Source organism: Dipteris shenzhenensis, chromosome 8 (genome assembly GCF_047967505.1).
Source record: "Dipteris shenzhenensis isolate YYH24624 ecotype China chromosome 8, Dip_SZ_1.0, whole genome shotgun sequence".
NCBI classification, from domain to species: Eukaryota; Viridiplantae; Streptophyta; class Polypodiopsida; order Gleicheniales; family Dipteridaceae; genus Dipteris; species Dipteris shenzhenensis.
The window spans coordinates 39,461,454-39,476,678 of record NC_141603.1 but is presented as its reverse complement, the minus strand read 5'-3'; positions in this window follow the sequence as shown (position 1 = coordinate 39,476,678).

Here is a 15,225-nt window from a genome sequence, read left to right as displayed (position 1 = left end):
ACATGAATCTATGAAATCATATGTGTACTTGTATGTTTGTGAGGTATTCCAGACTGTGTGTGTGTGTGTGTGTGTGTGCATGTGAGTGGGAAGGGGATCAAAAGTGTGTGTGTGTGTGTGTGTGTGCATTTCAAGACAAACATTATCCATCTTACACTACAAGGCATAGGCCTTTTCCGATAGTTATGCACCGACATTTAGCATGCATGGGGCGCTAATCGTCGGTATGCAAAGCGGGCTTAAAAAGTGTCGCTATATAGCGACACTTTTATAAACGTCGCTTTATAGTGACACTTTTATAAACGTCGCTATATAGCGACATTTATAAAAGTGTCACTATATAGCAACACTTGCCAGACTTGTATAAGGTCATTATATAGCGACGTTTTACAGAGAGTTTTTTCCCCTATACCAACCTTTAAAGATAGTTTTACCCAATGACAAAAAAAAATTTCTTTTCATACATGTTTGATCCTTTGAAAGAATAAAAGTACAAGAGCATGTACATCAAGTTTAAAGCTCATATATTCATGTCCACATTTGAGACTTATCCTGAGCTAAGTCTAGTGCACCAAACAAGTCTATCTCCAACTCTGTACTGAGTTGATCTCCTATATCATCATCATACTCTAACATCGTATGTTCACCATAGACTTGATCATCTTCTTCAAAAAAGTCGAGTGATTCTTGATGATCGTCATCTTCTTCCTCAATATCGTGATCTCCATCTTCCTCCCATATGATGTCATTATGCACATCTTCCTCTTGGCTCATATTGTGATCTTCATCTTCTTCTCTAAATCCATATGGATCAATTGGATCCGGCATTGGTAGTGGCATCCCCATATCCACATCTCTATCTTCAAATATTTTCTTACTTGGTGGTGCAACTTGGATCACGTACCACCATTCTATTGTGAGAAAAGCAAAAATCTCTCCTCCCATGCTTTCCTCCTCTATTTGACGACCTCGCTTTCCTCCTCTATTCCCCACACTCCCCCTACCAAGCCCCTCTCCCATTGACACTTGTGCTCCCTCTCCACCCTTCTTCCTCTCTACTTGTGTGAAAGGAAGTTTTTCAGGAAGGTGTGTCTCTTTAAGCAATGTAGGTTCATTTTTTGTAAGAGTTCATTTTGTGAGAGTTGAAGCATGTTTCTCCTTGCATTGCTAAGCCTATGTGCTAATTTTCATGCTTGATTTTCAGAGATTAAGGACAAAAAATGAGATTTGCTCTTCTCTTTTTGGTATTTCTCTTCCTCCTCTTTCCCTTCCTTTCATGCTTTCTCCTTGTTTGTAGGCTTATGCTTCTCCCTCAATCCAATCCCTTTGGAAAGTTGCTTCTCCAAACTCCTCCTTCCTCTAACTAGTTATCTGAAAAATGGTATGTTTCCTCTCTTTTGTAGGGCCAATCCACGAAACACCGAGTGGGACTTTTCCAGGTAAGAAAGTGCTTTCTCTTTTTCCTTTTTTTGTTTTCGTTATTTGCATGGTCTGCAGCTAGCGCTTTAGCTGCAATGATGGGCATAGGAACCCTTTCTTTCCCTCTCTTCTCTTATTCCGTCTTCTTCCCCTCTTTTCCTCTTTTCCTCCCTCTTTCCCCCCTCTTTTCCTCCCTCTCTTATTTCCTCTTCTTCCTCTCTTTTCTTTTTTTCCCCTCTCTTTTTTCATTCTCTTTTCCCCTCTTCCTTTCTCTTCCCTCTCTTCTTTTCCCCTCTCTTATTTCCTCTCTTTTATCCTCTTCTCTCTTCTTTTCATAAGCATATGCATTTGCTTATGCTTATGCTCATATGCTTATGGTGCTTATGCTCATATGCTTATGCTTATGCATGAGCATATGCTCATATGCTCATATGCTTTTCCCCTCTCTTTTCTTCTCTTTTTCCCTCTTCTTTCTCTTCTTTTCCCCTCTCTTATTTCCTCTCTTTCATCATCTTTTCTCCTCTTTTCATAAGCATAAGCTTTTCTCTCTTTTCTTCTTTTCCCCTCTCTTTTTTCCTTCTCTTTTCCCCTCTTTCTTTTTTTTCTCTTCTTTCTCTGCTTTTCCCCTCTCTTATTTCCTCTCTTTCATCCTCTTTTCTCTTCTTTTCATAAGCATATTCATTTGTCTATGTATCTCTCTTATAAGCTTATGTTTATGCATGAGCATATGCTCATATGCTCATGCATAAGCATAAGCATATGCTTTCTCTCTTTTTCTCTTTTTTTCCCTCTTTTCTTCTTTTCTCCTCTCTTTTCTTATTTTCCCCTCTTCTTTTTCCTTCTCTTATGCTTATGCTCTTTTCCTGTGTCTTCTTTTCCTCTCTCTTTTTTCATTCTTTTTCCCCCTCTTCCTTCCTCTTCCTTCTCTTCTTTTCCCTTCTCTTATTTTCTCTCTTTCATTCTCTTTTCTCTTCTTTTCATAAGCATATGCATTTGCCTATGCTTATGCTTATGCATGAGCATACCCTTCTCTTTTCCCCTCTTCCTCTCTCTTCTTTCTCTTCTTTTTCCCTCTCTTATTTCCTCTCTTTTATTTTCATTCTCTTCTTTTCATAAGCATATGCTCTCTCTTTTTCTCTTTTTTCCCCTCTTTTCTTCTTTTCTCCTCTCTTTCGAAAGGGTAATTTTATAACAAACAATGTTGTATATCTTCGACATGTATATGCTTCTGTCGCTCGGCTCGTTTGAGCGATTTTGTATCACCCTTTTCACAAAGCGAATTTTGTAACAAACAACATTCTTTTGTAATTACTTAAAAAAAAACATTAGTGGGGCAAAACAGGGTTTGCTGTGGCCCTGTTTAGCCCCACTAATATTTTTTTAAAGCTTCTGTTAATCGTCGCTATATAGCGACGTTTACCAGTGTCGCTATATAGCGATGCTTATTAGTGTTGCTATATAGCGACGCTTATATAGCGACCGTTCTTTTTTGACGCTTATAGCGCATAAATACCGACCTTTGTGCTCGTTTAAAAAAAACTTTTTAGTGTAAAAAATGCCGGTATTTCCATCGAAAAAGGACCTGTGCCTTGTAGTGTTAGACTTATCAATCAAGACAATATGTGATAAGATAATTTTTACATGGAGGGATTGAAAATATATTCAATTTGCTAAATTATAAATACCGAATGATATTGAAGGAGCTCCACTCACCTGCATCCATTCACAACAAGGACAAGTTAGAACAAGGATCCTTGTGTGTGGGACTACAGGTTCAAAGTGCAGCTCCACTTGTTATCGATGTCACAACATCATAAGCCATTTATAATGGTAAGCAATGTCAACCTTGGGTGGTGTATCATGTGGCACCCCCACATTTGAGTCACAAGTATCTAGATGCTCCATGTTTATTCACTCTTTTCGAGCTGCCTTTAAAAAAAAAAATCCCAAGTAGGGGGTCATAAGAGACTTCATATCATATATAATACGGTGCTCTCTCCCAAAAAAAATGGTCAACCTCGGGGGGGTCACTATGTATAAACCCTCAATATCACGTGCATTCAAGGCCTATTTGTAAAATCCCTTATTTGTAATTTTTCCATTAATAAAATGTACCCTTTTTTTATACAAATCTGTAAATTTTTTCCAAAATCATTTTAAAAACTGCCTTATGTATATTAATTTTTGTAAATTTTAAATATTAAAAATATCCTTCTGTTGAACTCACGTGATAGGGTTACATATGATGAATGACCTCCCCGAGTGGTCAACATGTCAATAATTCAAGAAATAAAACTACTCTCAGGACATTATAGGCTTAAGTTCCTATGTGGGAGTCATAGTAGTCTTTCCTTAAATGCCTCCAAATACTAAGGTAGTTCTCTTTATTACCTTCACTAAGGCAAGAAGACAAAGACTTGTCCAAGTCATCTATACTTTATACTACACACAAACAATATCTTATTCATAACCATGTTAGGATAAATTTCCCATATACAAGGTGTACCATAGCCAACCCTTTAAGGGATAGTAAGATAGATCATAAAGTCACTGTCGACAAAATGCCACATATTGATGTATAGACAAAGTGTTTTAATAAAGAAAATCACACCTTTTGTGAAGTAGATCCGAACACTTGTAATTTGCCCAGTATTGCTTATCATGCCTAGTCCTTCACCTCGTGCTTTTAATAGTGATTTCCTCCACCACTTGTTGATGGACCTGCTCCACCACTTGTGGATGTAGGACCCTCGGGCTTCTCGCCAACATCCTCATCAAACTTGCTAGTCGCAAGGAGAATGGTAAGGGCTGCATCTCTCTCGATTAAATGAATTGGGGAAGATGAATCATCCCTGATGGGAATAGCGTACTCATGGAGAGAGATAGGGACATTATCCATGGCCCTACCTAGTGTCCTCTTGAAGTTAGCACTCTGGTCAAAAGAGCTCAAAATAGCCAATGAAGCCCATTGGTGGGGGGAGTTAGCAATCGCGATAGATTGCCCATGGATAAGTCTATCAAAAAACTGAAGAGAGGGATTATCAATAGGAAGGAGAGCTCTCAAGTGAGAATCAAGACGGAATGCCTTGCAGAAGATAGGATAAACCTGATTTACAGAGGCATGGGAATCAGTAAATGAAATCCACTAGTCAAAAGCCTCTCTATGGGAAGCCATGAGAGTAGGAGGATGCTCGGGAAGACGAAAGAGGAGGCTGTGGAATGCAAGGTTACTCAAGAGTGGGAAACTGAAAATGTGAAAATGACCTTAGAAGTGTACTATATAAAATGGGCATTGCCCTTAAAAATGCTTTTAATTACAATATTCTATATTTATTGTTTTTACTTTGGAAAGTGTTTCTCTCTCTCTCTCTCTCATGTTGGCCTTAGCTATCTCCCTCTCCTCTCTCTCTCTCTCTCTCTCTCTCTCTCTCTCTCTCTCTCTCTAATAGACACACAAGGTCTTCCGAGGACGTTAATATATATTTCTTCCTTTCCCTTCCTTTGTGTCCTCCATGTTAAGTAAAATTGAGTATTATTTCCTTTTGCATGTTCTATTGAGATTTGATGTTTATTATTTCATTTTGTTGTATACGTCATTAGAAAGTTTTTCGTAAATTGAGATTGCATGTAAATTAATAGATTGTAAATACATTGAAAATAAATTTGAGATTGCACATACAAAGACAATTCAAAAAAAGACATTTTATTATATTGGAAAGAGGCTAATACAAGACAGATGCTCGTAGGCAAAGTACACAAACTCTATCACCCAAGGAGGAGCATACATCTCTAAGTGCCCTTGGGATTCCTAAGATAGACAATAAAGTGCATCTCTTTGGCAGTCACCATGACCCTTTTCCTATGGATGGCAGCTAATTGGATGTCATCCATGAGGTTTACTAGGTAGGCCTCAACTGCATGCTGCATGGCAAGCAAGGCATCTCTAGAAATATGCCAGGAAGCCTCCACAACTCCACACCTATAAAACCAGGACGTTGAGCTATTGTTGAGGTCCTGCATGACCTCACATACCACCCTTTTGAAGCTCCATCGGGATGAGCAGGTCAATTGACTTTTGAAACTTGCTGATCTCCCAAAGTGCCACCATCCCTGGATTGAATCTGTATTGCCTCACTAGAGGAGGGCATCTTTGCCCTTGATGTGGAGGGCCTCTTCCTAGATGTTGAGGGCCTCTTTGCCCTATACCTGAAGCTCAAGCACCTCTCCCCCGTTGGCATGGACCTTGATTGTTTGTTCTTGCCTTGGTCCTCTGCTCTGTCCTTTGCTGTTCCTCTTCCTCGCACTCCTCCTCTATGCTCTCTAAGTCATCGGCCTCTACATAATGATCTTCTTGTGCCTTCCTCTATCCCTCTTGTGCCTTCCTTTGTCCCTCTGTCTGCAGGCCTACTCCTTGCTCCCTGTCTAGCTTTCGAATTGGCAGTTTCTCCCTTCGACGGGGATCATCGGGGAAGAGGGGGGGAGGCTATCACTTCCATTGGATGCAATTTCCTCTTACGTAGTCTTGGACCCATTGGTGTATCTTTCAAGAATGATAATGCTTTTTCTAACTTTTTGATCTCATCCTTCGGAGCTGTGTTTTTCATCTATAAGTGACTTGCATTTATAGTGCTCTCTCCTAATTGAGCATTTAATGTTTAAACCTTTATCTGTAATTCTTGATTTTCCTTCTCTATGCCATCATATGCAGACATTTGAACACTTCTAGCTTGCATAGATGATACCAAATGTTGATTCCAAGCCTCCAACATTGCGATCCTTTCACAACAACACAATGCATCCATAGATGCACATACAGACACATTTCCTTAATTAAAAAAAAGGTCATTTAGTTCACAAGGCATTCATTGATAGAACATCATACAAGGAAATTGAATGCTAAAAAAATAAGAGGAGTGTATATTAATTCATAGCCCAAAAAATGCTTGTATATACATATAGCACGAAGCCAAGCCACTTGTGGCTTCAAGTACAAAAAATAAGAGGAGTGTATATACAAGAGAGGCACAAAGCCAAGCCAATGGCTTCAAGTACAAAAAAGAGTAGCTAGCACTAATTCTAGAACTACTTCTACGACTAATCTAAGTCATCCGTGTCCTTGCTCCCTTCTTGATTGCCTTCTTCATCGCCTTCTTCATCATTGCCTTCCTCCTCAGTATCCTCACCTTCTTCCTCTTGAATATCCCCAGGGGCTTGTAAATGAGAGGCAACAAGTATCAATAATGTATGAAAAATCAAATCTTTATTTACAATATTGACATTATTTAAGTACTTTTAAATACCTTGGGGGGGTGCTTCAGTAGCCCGGATATACAGCTCCTCAGTAGTCAACCCCTGATCATCATAGAAGTGTCTCCATGTATGTCATCTTCGATGTCCACGATGGTAGGTTGTCTCGGCAAGAGTAGGGTACCTACCCATGATATCAAGCTACAAGATGACAATTTGTGGAGGGGTTAGTACAAAGAAACAACCTCCTAATAAACCACATAAACACAATATAATTTGAGATCGATACTTACAAATTGGGCCTCCCATGATGCAATACCCCTTGCTCCAAAATGCATGTTTCCATATTGCACAATTTGGATCCTTCGTGCCTCCACGTGCTGTAGATTGGGGTCCGCCTTCATTGCTTTCTTCCACTCATGCTTATGAGTAGTGTGGGACTGGCCCCTTGGTGGTTGACCTCCCTCTCTCCTGGCAATCTCAGCTAGTGCTTGCCTCTTAAGCAAAGATCTTTTATTGGCAAGTATAATGGTAATCTTTGACTTTGTCCATTTCTCTGTGAACTCAAGATTGGGGGGATTGGGATACCTAGAGCGTACATCATTGATGGTATCATCAGCCGACCTTTTTTGCTGCTCTTTGAATGGAATAAAGCAATCTCTATAGTTGTTAAAACTATAGAGCACATGAAGGCCATGATGTCCTTCCCCTGTGCATCCATCAAGATGCTTCCTATTATAGTGATGTCATAGAAGATCGTACCATCACCCTCTAGCAAGTTTGCATCATCTGAATCCTTCCTACCCCACCATTACCCCCAAAGCACTATGCCATGCATCCCCCAGAGCTCTCCTTGCTACTACGCTTGCTGCCCTGTCGTGGACGAGCTAGTATGCTAGGCACTCGTCTCTAGAGAAAGGGCTCCCGACCATACGGTAGTACGCTGGCGACTCTGCAAGGTAGAAGGGCCTCCCGACGACAAGGGAGAAGGGACTCCAGACCGCCATAGGGGAGAAGGGATTGTTGATGATCGTGGAGAAGGGACTCCATACCACAGGGGAGAAGGGGCTCTTGATGATCGGGGAGAAGGCTGGTGGCTCTGTCTCGCTCCATAGGAGTAATCTCAGTTGGTGTGGGTATGCCTGGGTGGTTTGGAGTTTGTACTGTCGACTCCTGGGGGGTGTTTTGAGTACTCATCATGTATGTGTATAACTCCTGAGAAGTGGGAGGGTGCCCCAAAATGTTATATAACTACTGTAATACAGCATCCCGAAGATTAGGCAAGGCTCTTGAAGAGCTTCCTGGACACATGATGAACTACAGAAGAGAAGAGAAGATTTCCATCATGCATGCAATCCCGTGATTTCCATCATGCATGACCTCTTTCTTTATCCTGTCCTCATGCAATCACTTATTTCCATCATTCATGCAATCCCTTATTTCCTCATGAATGCTTAAGGCATTGAAAATTCCACTTAAACATGCATGCAAGGGAAAGGAGAAAGGAAAGAGAAGGGAGGATGGGAGAATTGAAGGAGCAGGGAGAACAGAAGGAGGAGGAATGGATTAAGGAGAAGGAAGATGGGAAGGGAAAAGGGAAGGGGAAGGGGAAGGGGAAGGGGAAGGGGAAGGGGAAGGAGAAGGAGAAGGAGATGGAGAAAAATGTATGTCGAAGCGCATCTATAGATGCAGCAAACAATGCATCTATAGACACGGCTACACTATTTTCTCTAACATTTGACATGCTCCGACAGACATTTATTCGACAAAAGGTTAAAAATGATAGATGCCCAACCCCAAAAAGGACAAAGTACCAAAAACATGTCCTTTCCCTACATGTGACAAAGGATGAATCTAAAGAGAACAACTTCCAGAGAAGACCAACTGACAAGAGACTTACCTTGGATAGAGGTATGGAAGCTTCTTGTCTTTCTTCAAAGCTACCTCTCCTTCTTCTCTTGTGGCTTCCTTCTTCACCCTCTTCTCTTGTATGCTTGGGGATGAGTGTGGGTGCCTGGAGATGAGTGTGGGTGCCTCGAGACCTATGTATTGAAAGGAAAGCAAGTGTGGCAGAGTGAGGAAATGAGCAAAATGTAGGTTTAAAAGCCAATCCATGCATCTAAAAGCGCTTCTAATAGTGCATCTACACTATGTATTAGACGTGCCTATAGACACATTCCATAGTACATATGCGCCTATAGATGTGCTACAGAGTTTTCTCATTAAATATACAAGGAAGAACATATTTTTTGGGTTGTTTATCTATAGGATGTCTTCATCTTCAACAAGTATCTCCAGTGAGGATGAATCCTTCCAAAAATGTGGTTGGAGCACAAAATCAAATGTATGTGTGATCGAAGTCGAGGAAGCATGTATCGTGCACGAAAGATTACACTCAATCACATCTCAAAGTAGGAGAATGGGATGCAACTGTATCCTGAGTAAGTGTTTAAAGCATTCAGGCTGATTAAGATACCTATGGGTGTTTATGTATTTGATATATGATCCTTTTTTAATTTGATACAGGATGCAGTGCCACACCCACATATGTTGCCCTATGCTTGTCGTGAGGAGGTGAAGCGTCGGCGGCGACGATATGAGGTGGGATCTTTAGGAGGGACTGTTATGGATGCATGAGTGATGGTGATAGTAGCCCTCCACCATTACCTCATGAGGCCATGGAGGAGGAGGTGTTTGATGATATGGTGCAGGATTTATTTATCCATCAATCCTCAGGTAGGGATGATAGCATGGAGCAGGATGATCTTTTTACTACAGCATTGACACCACTGTTTGACGGGTGCACACTCTCTGTTCTACGTGCCTCTCTTGAGTTACTAAACTTGCAGACCATCTATGGATGGAACAATGGGCATGGAAGCATATTGAAGACACATGGCCAAGCTTCAAGGAAGAACCTAGGAACTTTAGAATTGGATTGGGTATGGACAGTGTGAACCCATTTGGTCTCAAAAGCACCTCTTACAGTGTATGGCCAATGATATTGTTGAATTATAATCTTCCACCCTTTATGGCGATTAAGAAAGGACATGTTATGTTATCCCCTCTAATTCCAGTGAAACATAAAGTAAAAAATCTAAATATTTATCTGGAGCCTTTGATTGATGAGCTGGAGGTACTTTGGAGAGGTATCGAGGTGCATGGCGTGAGCATGCCTCCCTCGTCAACGAGACTTCAACTGCAAAGCAGTCTTGATGTGGATGATGCATGACTTCCCAGGCTATGGCGAGTGTTCTAGTAAGCATTGAGCTTTTAATTATAAGTAGGCAATCGATGTGGCACCCTAAACCCATCTTGCTTATGCAATTGTGTCTATCATTAAGGTCTCACTATATCGGGTTACCATGCATGTCTTGTTTGTGGTCCTTCACTAGTTGCTTCACGGGCAAACGTGTTGAATAAGGTCATCTATGAGAATCACCATTGATTTCTCCCACCTGATCATCCTAGATATGTCGGCCCTTGGAATGAAGTCCCCCCACAGTCACTCACTGCAGAAGATTGGATGAGAATTTAGAATCGTTTCACAACTCCTCCACCACTTGTTGGCATGAGCCGGTAAGGGTTTGTAACTATTGTGTGCTATATTGTATGGAAATAAAGATTGCCCGCTAACACCATCTTTTGTTTAAATACTCCATCTTTTATCGGCGGCTACCGTATTGGTCACACCTCAAGATCAATCACTTGCTTAATCCCATGCATATCTTCAAGAATGTAGCATCTACCTTTGGGAACATTTGAATGGGACACAAGATTCCGTAGGCCAAATGGGTGTGTCTTTTTACCCGGTGCACCATGGAAGTTATCAAAGCTAGAGATGGTGGTGGTGAAGTGAGCTATCACTACAATTCGTACACCACTGGATGCATGAGGTGTTTGAGGGGGGCCTTCACAAAGAGTAAGAAAAGAGGTGTAGAGCAATTCTATAGCTTGAAATCTCATGATTGGCACAAGATGCTCCAAGTAAGTATGACTTGGCATAAACTATTTTTCCTTTCAAGTTTGTGAGTGTAGAAGCAACTAATCAACCATCGCTCATGTGTTCTATTCATACTATCTACTAGCATTTCTCATAGTGCATTGAAGGACGTGAAGGATTGAATTTAAAAGATGGGAAGCTTGTGAGGTACTTTACACTATAGAAAATGTGAAGCATATCAATGCTCCATGCAAGGTTTTCATATTGCTAATTAATATGGTGCACGTTTTTCTTTCTAGGTATGTGAGCTCAAAGGAAATAGATCCCACCATGCTTGAGGATGCTCGAGTTATGTTAGTGGAGGTGGCTCGGAGGTCGTTTGTTTATTGGAGGAGACCTTTCCACATTCTATTCTCACAAGCGAACTCCATCTCATAGTACATTTGGTGGATGAGATTGCTATATGCGGCACTGTACATGCACGATGATTGTTATTCCTCGAGCGCTTCATGAAGACATTGGAGGGTTTCATGAGGCAAAATGCAAGGCTCAAAGGTAGCATGGCTGAGGGTATGTTGGTACAAGTCACTTGTATATATTTCTGAGTTTCTTGTTGATGTGGATAGCTCTCTCCCATGACTTATATGGAGAGATGATGAAGACCAAAGGATGACCTCTATTGTGCCTAAAGGGAAAGGATGGATCAAAGTAATGGACATGGAGTTGCTTAATAATATCAACCTCTATTGCATGTTTAATAGTGATGAGATGAAAACATGGGTGACAAGATACGAGGATGCAAAGGCAAGAAGACAAGGAGAAAGGGCCTTCTTTCGTACACACCATAGATCTCGTGTGCCATACCTTGAGTATCTAAGAGCACTTCCAAAGGATATTCATGTGGATTGGCTACTTGACAAAATGGAGAGAGCAGAGAGAGATGAGGGGATGCATATCACAATGGAAGAATGGGAGTATGCTAAAGGATGCATGCAAAAGGTCGGTATATAGAATGTTATGCATAAGTTAGGAGCTTTCAACAATTTAGATTGCTTATTCAATTGATTTTGTCTTGATGTAGTGTACTATGTTCAATGCTATATGGTGTGAGGGAAAGCATTTTCAGACACAACGGATTGATGATAAGAGAAATACACAAGATTGTGGCATCGTTGCTAGCTTGGAGGGAGCCAATGGAGCCATGGATGATTATTGTGGCATAATCCAAGATATTATTAAGCTTGAATTTTGATGCTTCTTTGTGTATGTTTTGGATGTCAAGTGGTTTAAGGACATGGTGGAAAGAGGCCCTAATGCAACAATCAAACACCATGCAAGTGGCTTTGTAACTACTGACTCCACAAAGTTTTGACAAAGCAAGAAGGACACACTAGTACGACTGTAACAATGTGAACAGGTACTGTACACATATATAAAAATACTCACTTTTTAATATTTGATACCTTCGATGCAAGGAAAATAACATGTTTGTATTTGTGTTTGAATTAGGTTGTCTATCAAAAACCAATCGTGGATAATAGTAGGCGGTGGCACGTCATACCTATTACGCCACGTTTCAAAGTGATGTATAGTACATTTACTAATATGGAGCATGTGGAGGATGATCATAGCCACGGAGGTGATGATGATCTTGATACGAGAGAGAAGGATGATCATGAGATAGGAGATACAGATATTTAGGCCATTACCCATGAGGACGAGCCAACCATTGGTGATACTGATTTTGATGAACATAGGAGCACAAGTAATAGTGGGCTGAATGTATTTGTAGATCTCAACATTGGTTTGGATATTGAAGTAGATAGTTTGACAGGGGTTGATCTCATTGAGGATGAGATCGAACCGTAGCCCATCATTCATATTGGCAAAAATATTTTATATATTGTCTCATTCTCTTCACCTCACTTAATTTTTGTATATGTGGGTTTGCCAAAAAGCATTGATATTTTTATTAAAAGTATGTGCTTTGGTAATCATGGGCAATGTTTGGAAAGCAGTGATGCACATTTATCAGCCTGCTACAAAATTTTACTCTCTATACTCTCTGCTGTGTGTTTATAAACGTGTCTAAATACGCGTCTAAAAGATAGTGTAGATTGCTATTAGATGTGTTAATAACTACGCTATTAGATACACTAATAGGTGCACTAATAGACACGTTCGTATTTTCACTAATTCTATCTGCACCTATAGATGCACCCGCTATTTTGCGCATCTATCGGGCATGTCTATAGTTGCATTTTATCTCTTTCATTAAGCAAAGATTAATATTGGCTGTGAAGGCTACTTGCTCGATGAACAATTTACCTTCGATAATATCCTAACAAACCATTCTCACCCTTACATAGGAACTTTATTAAGCTGGTCAATCCATGGAATTGAGGAGTCTGAAAAGTTTGTGGATCTACTAGATATATTTATTCTAACACAAATCCATATGTGTTTTTCCTTAATTTTGAAGAGCTACTAAAACACTCACTTGCTAAGGAGGATTCATTCCTCTTTAAAATGGTGCATTCTCTGCATCTATTTGAAAATGAATATCTGCCTTTTTTAAATTCCAAGTGGCTTGCATGATTTCATGCACTTTCCACCTAATATAATATAACATTGACATCAACGAATAGTATACAAACATGACATGTTTAAAAAAAGTATCAAACCAAGCAAAAATGAAAATCCCAATTGCATGCAAAATCTAATGATTGAAATCTATAAATTCAAAAAAACATTTACTTATCATCAAACACTGTTAAACTATGGGAATGAACAATACCTCACAGGGATCTTTGAAGGAAAAACGTGATCAAAGTTGTCCTCCTCAATGGTCCCTCTTGTAATCCCAGATGCTGAAGTTGATGGATTTTTCTCGAAAACTAATTATATGCTTCCAAACAACTCCAAATCTATTTCAAACCAAAGATTATCTCACCTAAACCTCCATACAAGCTGTCTGGATGGACCCCAAACCTTCACAAATGGTTCGAAATCATGCACCCTTAGAGATTGCAATAGGGAAAGTGACTAGTATTGAGAGATGGGCAAAAGAAAGATTGATTTTTATGCCTCACTAATTGCAATGCCTGAAAGTCAATCTTCTTTGATCTTTTCTCAAAGAATCTCGTCTAGTAGCTCCTTCTAAGTTCCAAACACCCTCCATCATTCATGGCTCACTCAGAACATTGATTGCCTTGGCTTCCTGAATAAAATGATTTCAGATCGTGGGAAAATCTTAGATGAGAGAGAAAGTAGCGAGATTTGAAGGAGAAGTGCACAAAATAGAGAAAGGAGAAGGTAGGTTGAATCTCATTCAAAAATCTTGAAAGTTTTGAAAGAATGAGAGTAAAATGGGAGGGAAATGTAGGTAGAGAAGAGAAGTGACGAGATTTTGGTGTGAGTGTCCATCCCATGAGAGGGAGAATAGAGAAAGAAGCTTCTTGCTTAGGGCCCAGCTGGAAATTTGAAAAGAGGGTTAGAGCAAAGAAAAATTTAAAATGGTGCTCAGAAATGAGGGGGAAGCAAGAGGAATGAGAGAGAATGAATGAAGTGTGGAAGTTGGATGGGAGGATTTGGTTTCAGGTCAAATGGTATAAGTTTGGTTGAGAAACTAGGTTTCTCAATTTGGTTACAGTTAAAAAACATGATGGGAGAGTTGAGGTAGCAAGTGGGTGCTACACATCATTGTTTGGGCCATTGAATAAAGAAATAGAGAAGTTAGGCCACTTCCAATATTCTATTGCCCTCCACCAGCCAATATTCTATTGGGTTTTATTCACCTTATTCTTCCATGTCACCAGTCTAAGGGCTCCCTTACAGGGCCCTTTTTGAGTCCAAATTTTTTGTAATGTAATACTAACACCAATGCTTAAATTTGCAATAGAAATTTTGATAATTATATTGACACTCATGTCTTTAGCAAAAATATTGTTGAAGAAGCATGCCATGGCTTGCCAAACAAATCAAGCACTCTTCCTCTTACTTTATTGATTTCTAACCTCAATGGTGATGGTAGTGTTAAACTTTCCTTTCAAGGATTCTTTTTGGAACATTTTCTTATATGTATGTCCTCAACCTTTGGTGGCATTTGTCTACCTAAGTACTTTGTGGGATAGTAGGATGTTATAGAATTTGTAGGAAATGTACATATCTTGTAAATTTGTTCCTGCATTACAACTAAGGTAGGGAATTCGATTGATCATAGGTTCATAACATTTATTCAAATACATTTATACGCTAAAAGCCATAGGCATTGGCATGCTTGAGTATCACTAATCACCCTTCGAGCAAGCCTAGATCAAAGAGATTTATTATGTAAAACCATGGTAAGTTGTAACCATTGCATACGTTGATTGTCACCCTAAACTCTTGAAAGTAAGAAGAAAATGACATAAATGATAGTTGGTTGTTACGTGTTCAAGGCTAATTAGACTTGATGTAAAACACAAGGGAAGAGTTGTGGCATTTTCAAGTATTAACCTTCCAATTGGGTTCTTGAACAACATAAAAGTAAAGGCATACCTTTCTGCTATGAAATAATATGTATTGACAACCAAGCTATGTTCAAAGAACATGAAGGCTCCTTGAAGGACCAAGGG